This window comes from Poecilia formosa, unplaced genomic scaffold (genome assembly GCF_000485575.1).
Source record: "Poecilia formosa unplaced genomic scaffold, Poecilia_formosa-5.1.2 Scaffold321, whole genome shotgun sequence".
Classification (NCBI taxonomy): domain Eukaryota; kingdom Metazoa; phylum Chordata; class Actinopteri; order Cyprinodontiformes; family Poeciliidae; genus Poecilia; species Poecilia formosa.
The window spans coordinates 255,238-262,523 of NW_006800260.1; the positions used below are offsets into that span (position 1 = coordinate 255,238).

At 40.8% G+C, this 7,286-nt stretch overlaps 1 protein-coding gene across 1 annotated transcript in view; it reads left to right on the forward strand.

The window, feature by feature from the left end:
* The first annotated feature begins 6,850 nt into the window (after window positions 1-6,850).
* The window catches only part of LOC103152668 (homeobox protein OTX2-like), a 6,309-nt gene continuing 5,873 nt past the window's right edge, over window positions 6,851-7,286 (forward strand). The window contains exon 1 of the mRNA XM_007573234.2: window positions 6,851-6,958. The gene's annotated coding sequence lies outside the window, so the exon portion shown is untranslated. The remainder of the gene's footprint in view (window positions 6,959-7,286) is intronic.

A 7,286-nucleotide genomic window follows, 5' to 3' on the forward strand; every position in this document is an offset into this window, starting at 1 on the left:
ACGGCAGCAGACAGTCTGCCGCTGTCCTCTGCTCACCCAACATCTTAATTGCTCTTTTATTCTCTCTGTGTTTCTACAGTGTCTCTCTCTCCGACTCGGTCCTCTTCCCGCCTCAGTCATTTCACACATAAAAGCAGGATGCTAATTGCTTGCTGTGGAAATACCGGGCCTGTGATTACCCAGGCACTGGGCTTGGCTGGCCTGCATCTCCCTCTGTCTGTAAGAGGGGAACTGTTGAACCGGTGTTGTAAAAATAGAAAGCTGCAGCAGCAGCAAATGGAAATTCATTTGGGGCACGGGGCAGGGATGCGACCGTTGCGGACTGTCATTGTGGTCAGGAGGCAAGCCTGCAAAATGCTTGAAGTGAAGACGCAGGTAAAATAGTCCCAGCTGCTTTAGATGTTGTCGCTATTAGAAACAGATTTATTGTGATTGTAATAATTTGAACATCGGTGATGCCAGTATTGACAAAGTGACTCATCATTCCTGACTGGTTAATTTAGTAGAAGTTGAGTTATGGTCTCCTTGGTGTACCCATGGTGTACCCATACACCGTCACAATGCCACACTCAGTTACTTGGTCATTTATGTACAACAGCTGTGTATTGCTATCTTACAAAACAACAGGACTCTTCCAATAGACTCCATGCAATTCAACCACAAGAAGCTCATGCTTCTCAAATAAACCCTCTACCGTTAACCACATGTCTAAAATGGCTTGACAGAGTTATGGTGTGCCTCAGGGAGTAGCTCTGAGATCCTTTCGTTAACATCATTGTGGTTTATTGATTTGCTATGTGACACTTCAATTATAATTGACACTTCTTATAATTGTGAAGTAGATGGGAAATGATAGATAGTTGTCTTTATTTGCATGTGGAGAATAGCAAGCTTCCCCATTCTTTCCTGCAAAATAGCACAAACACATCGAGATCGGATGGTAGGCATTTGTGAACACAACATTTCAAATCTGCTCACAGATCCCCTACTGGATTTAGGTCTGGACTCCAACCAGGACATTACAACATATGAATGTGCTTTCCTGTAAACCATTCATTTGTATATTGTTGTTTTCCATTTTGTAGAACACTAGTAAAGTGGGAATGACCCTAAGGTCAACTTCTTTGACTGGTTCAATATCTTTTTACCTGACTTATGACTAGTACAGAAACATTTCCCCCAATGATTTCCTTCTAGTTAGAGCCAATATTGATTTTATAATCTTACCTCTCACATTTGTAGCCCTAAATAACCTTACCCTTGATGACATCGCTGGCTCGTTGTCCTGCCACAGCGGGTACCCACTGACGTCAAGCACTCTTTTACTCTGCTAATGTTAATGATGCTTTTTTAGTTGGTTTGTTTCCATTCACTTAAGAACAATCTTGGTAGCCTTTAGCAATCTCTGCATTGCTGACTGAGTCAATAACCTACCACTCAGACAATGCTTTGTCGCTATTTCAAACCAGATCTCTAATAATCGTGGTGGAAATAGGAACGAGCAAGTTATTCTTAAGTAGTTCTTCACATGCTTTGTCCAAGATGTTGGAAAGTTTCTCCAACGTGAGCTGAGATATTGCAATGATTGGCGGCCCTGGTGTTGGCGGTGTTGGTGGTGGTGGTGGGCAAGCGGGGCTGGAGGGGTGTGGGTCGGCTGTTCAAAGGCTGGCTTTTTATAATGTTGGTCAGTTGGGGATTAAGGTCCTCTGTGCAGCAGAATAGCCCCTCTAATTAAAAAGGATAAGAAGGCAGAGAAATAGCGAGAGGCACGGGAGGAAGCAAAGAGAGAGGGAGAAGGGAGAGCAAATTTGCAGAGAAAAGAAAGAAAAGAAAAACTGTTTTCAGTGGCAGTGCTGCAGCCGGGCCTAGCAATTCAGACGGGATTAACTTTACACTCCTCCCCCTTATTTCTGTCTCTCTCTCTCTTTCTCCACAATCTCTTTCCATTGTGGAGTTTCCGAACTTTACTCTCCACATGCAATCTACTCTCTAGGAAAGATACGCATTCAAAGCGTGTAGGTGGGCCCCAAAAAGCTACATCTGTAGAGCTTGTTTTTGTTGTTGTTGAACTTAAACAATACACTTTTTCATGTGCTGATGATTTGTAAAAAACAATTTGGGGTTTTACAGATAAACTTGTGTGCTTGCCATCAGCAGAATTTGAATAGAGGAGCTGTGTGCTGTGCCCCAGATGCCGGCTGACAGTAGGTGGGCTGTTTGCTGTGGGGATGCCAGGTTGTGTTTTTGTTTGGCCCTCCTCTGTCCCGCCTGCTTCCCTCCCCCTGGCCGGTGGGGGGTCCCGGGCTCCCGGGGTGCGTCCCTGCTGACCAGTACCCAGGTATGAGGCTTTTCGGCTTGGCTAACACTAGCCACAGGCTGTGGGAGGTTAACGAGGTACCAGCAGCCACAAGACACTAAACCCTCCCATGGGCAAACCACAAGTGGTGGATGTATCTCAATGAAGGGCATGAATAAGATATAAGACAGCAGTAGAGAGCGTATGGAGTAGAAAATAAAGAGTTACTGTTACTGGAGGTAAACCTCCACCAAGCCATTTAATGAAGTGCTTTTCTTCATAAATAACAAGATAAAGGCTGATGTTTCATTTAAAAAACTTAACTAGTACTGTACATAATTGGACTAAAGGAGCGTCTGATGAGTCTTGCAATAAGTTTTAAAATGGCGGACCCCTTTGCTCCTACCGTAGAAGTCATTGAGTAATCAAACTGGCATTTCAAGGCTCTATTTATAATCAAATTCAAGATAAATTAGCATCTCTGCAGTGTGATTTTAGTTCAAGTTGGAACTAAAATCACAACTGATGTGTGACACTGTACCCATAGACTGTCACAAAGCCACACTCTTGATCAAGCTGACTATTACTGTTTTCAATCTACCTTTGTTTCAAAGCATCAGGATCAGAGCATAACAACAATAGCTCAATGTTAATCCAAAACGCCACCTCTGTTGGGCTACAAATCACAATGTGGCTGGATGAAATCATCTTGGTTGACTAGTGAATGAGGTGAAGAAGAAATCCTACCAGTAGAGCACCATTCTTAAAAATTCACAGCATGTCAGCTGAACTACCTTACCACCAATTTAGGTCTGAACTAAATCTATTAGACTTCTCAAAGATTAGAATATTCTGAAGCACCTGCTCTCCAGAGTGACAGCAGCTAATCCAGATACACAATGGGTCAGCATCCTCCAATTGGATCCTTGTGACCGTCCACAAAAAAGTAGCTACAGCTTCTTCCAACATGCTTCCTGTCAATAAATCTATCAATGTTAGGTGGCTAAAGAGAAACCTTTTGTCCGATACAGTTCTGAGAGTGTCAGCGTGGAACAGATGGACCCGGCAAGGCAGGCCAAGCCATTGATTTGACCTTGACACAGACAGCTGAGCTGAAGTGAATGAAGCAAAAACTGGACTCATAAAGCAACACTTTACAGGAGCCGTTTGTCTTGATCTGTTTATTTTTGCTCAATTTGACGAAATGATCAAGTTTACCAATTAAAGTCTTGGATGAACAGACTAAGTGGAGAGCGCCTTCCTCAGCAGCCGGGCCCGCTCTGTAGTGAGTGGCAGAGTCAGTCCCACGATCCTTAGCCTTTGGTTCGTCTCCCTGACAGCAGGAGAAGCGTGACGCCGTCGATTCGCTGGGAGACAGGGGGAGGGCACATTGCCACAGACATTAACAAGCGTCTTCACCTTTTAACAAGCACGGCCCCGTTTAGCTGAAACGCTCCCCTGGGCTATTAGATATTTTCCGATGAATTATATATCAGAGGATGAAGATGAAAGCGCTCAGTGTGAGCCAAGAACATAGCTGGGGGGACAACAAGGGGAGCAGATTTTTTAAGCCTGGTTAGGCTGTTTGTTTTCTGATCGTTCAGGGAAAATGGGAAAACTCCACTCGGAGGCTACCGTAAAACTGCAATCAGGAGGAATATTAGCATCACTATGCTAAAAAAAAAAGACTCTATAAAAGTAAATTATTAATGGTATTAATATTAGCCATCAAAATTGTGATGTGTTTAACCAAACAGATTCTAATATTAGGCACTTTATTATTTGCCCTCTAAATATTTGGACTGAAATTTAACTGAAGATGTTGGTTAAGTCAATATTAGCTATTTTCATTCGTAGAGTTTAGAGGAGGTAATGGTAAAACAATTGTTTTTATTTGTACCACAAGTAGCATTTACCTTCAGCAGTTAGACAGGCAATGGGCAGTGAGAAAAGGGGAAAGACATCTTGGAAATCAAACCCTAGAGGGCTAAAAGTTTCACCATGTCTTGCTACAAGCTAATATGTTTACATAGCATTTATTATGAATTAATACGTCAACTTAGTGAGACATTAAGAGCTATAAGATTTGTGGTTGAGAAACTTTCTTTACTGAAGCAAATATTTGAGTTAAGTGCTGAATGCTAATGCTAAAGTAAAATTTGCTAGCAACCTTCGTATGCTACTAATGCGATAAAAAATGCTACTATGATTAATTGGATGCGATGTCCAACTGGGTACGTTGAGTCTAATAATTTACTAAGGCTTGTGTAATGAGTGAATATGTAACCTTGACAGAAGTTATAGAGTGTCAAAAGACTTGTGGTTGAGGCAGTGTGTCTTTTCAAGAGTTTAACTTGGTATTTACCTTCAGCTAGGTTACCTAGTTGTAGCTAACCTACATGTGCTCAATGGCAATAACTGAGGCAGTTATTGCCACAGACATTAACAAGCGTTAATGTCTGTGGCATTAACGCAGACATTAAGGGTTACATGCCACATTTTAAAAGTTTGTTACAATTTCAGTAGTATCCTATGCTTTAATTAAATAAATGTATATTTTTACCATTATACTGCATATTGAAAAAACATGTAATCTGTGACATTAACATTTTTTATACCTATTTTCTTATATCTTGATTATTTTCTATAACACATCTTATTCATTTTTTTAAATAAATATATGAGCATATAAATCTGAAGTTTGGAGGACTAGCTTGCATGGAGTACAGTCTGCTCACAAAGGTCTCATTGATTTTCATCTAAACTAAAAGGCCAACAGCCTCGCAGTCTGTTCATCTGGCATTCAGACGCCTAATTAGTTCCCTAACCTGCTGCTTGTTGGAGAGCATCGGTTGAAACCGCCGCCGAGGCTGAAGCTTTGGCCGACTAGAATCACACAAAAGACAAAGAATCTAAATGAGATTGAACCTGGATTAAACCAGAGTGGTGAAGATCTGTGGAAACAGAGGAGTGGAATTAGCTTCTGATAATCTGGTGCATGCGTTTATATAATCCTGAGATGCAAAACACAGTGAGACCATGTGAAGGGGCTAATGTTACATGAACTTTATTTTCCAGTATCAGACATTATGTTTTCAACCAGCTGATGTAGATTTTTCTAACAAAATCGAAAGAAGTCAAATTTCCACCTCTAGCTTCTTTGGATATTTTGCTTTTTATTGTAGAGATTAATTTGATTTTTGACAATGTTTTTAGTCTAACCTTTGTTTTTTTCTTTTACAAGTTTACTTTATTGGTTTTTTAAACCTCATTTCTGTAGGAATAAAACCAGTTTAAAACATTCCATTGGTTCTGGCCTCTGCTCTTTTGGATCAGCCACTTTGTGCTCCCTGTTGGTAACACAAACTCTAAACATGTTGCCTTCATCTTTCAATATCTTTGGACTTTGATTTGACCTCAAACTTCAGTTTGGATCTGTAAGATAAATTGTAGACAAAAGAGTCAAGAAGGAGGTGAAAGTTTTTGTTTTGTTTTCTGATTAGTTGGCAGTAACTGTAGATGAAATGTCACTGTAGCAACTTACTTCTCTAATAGCTTAATGAACTAACAGATCAAAATTATAATAGTCATTTTCTATAGCCAAAAAGGCAAAGTTAAAAAGGATAAAGACCTTTAAAATGTGCTAAGCTCAGTGGCCTTTCTTCTTGTTACCTCCATGTAGAAAGGTATCCCTCTTGGCTCTTGTAATAAGGCCAACACTTTTTAAAATTTGTATTTCTGTGTGAGTCAGTCTGAGAGAAGACTGACTCCATGTATGCTATCCCTGTCAACTTTGTCTTGCTATAAATTATGTTTTAATTTTAACTGATGAAAACTTTTACTTTAAGCTTCTTTTTTATCTCAAACTACAGGTGTTCTTTTTGTGTGCCCTGTTCTCATTTCACACAAAGAAACAACTTCATCCATTTTCTTTGTCCCTTAGTGGGGTCGGGAGGGGTGTTGATGCCTATCTCCAGCTAACATTCCAGGCGAGAGGCAGGGTACATCCTGGACAGGTCGCCAGTCTGTCGCAGGGCAACACAGAGACACAGGACAAACATGCACACACACACTCACACCTACGGGCAATTTTGGAGAGGCCAATTAACCTGACAGTCTTGTTTTTGGACTGTGGGACACACATGCACAGGGAGAACATGCAAACTCCATGCAGAAAGACTGGGGCCAGGAATCGAACCCAGAACATTCTTGCTGCAAGGCAACAGCTCTACCAACTGCGCCACCCAAAAAAAGAAACAACTTCTATCACATAAAATATAATGACTGGAGTAAGTGCTTTTCAAGTTGTGGTAGTTTGCAAATGGATGAATTTTGGTCAAAGGAGATAAAAGATTTATAGATTTTCTTCCTAACATTCGCTGTTATCCAATTTCTCGTTGCTTTAGTTGTGTTGCAGCCACATGTTTCTATCCTTTCACCTCTGCAAATCAAATTTCACTCTCATTTCCATTGGTTGCTAAAATTCCTCTCCTCCCTCTCAAACACACTCACACACTTTCTCTCTCTCTCCCCCAATAAATACTGAGCATCTCTCAGTTTAATCCGCATCCAACGAGGTTATCCGGAAGGAAACAAATCAAAGCCGCTTGATGGGTCTATAAGCCCAACCAAAGGATCGTTTTATATAAACAGAAGACTGAAGTAAGTAGGATCCTTTTTCTTTTTTTGTTGTTGATTTTTTTTTTTCCTTTTTAGGATTTTCCTTTAATTTACAGTCAGACCGGGCAGCTTACAGGGAGATAATTGAGGAGGCGTGTTTGAGGGGAGGTGGGGGGAACTTTTCTCCCCTTTTCCAACCAAAGGAGCATTCAGGCAATGAATTTCAGGACAGCGCAGGATTCACAGCTTCACAAGGATTTAGTCATGATGAGAGGAAAGCAGATCATGCAGTCAGTTTATAAATTGCTGTCTATTCAGTTCTTAGCTAATTCCTTAATGCTGTATTTATGTAGTGAAGGCTAGTAATTGT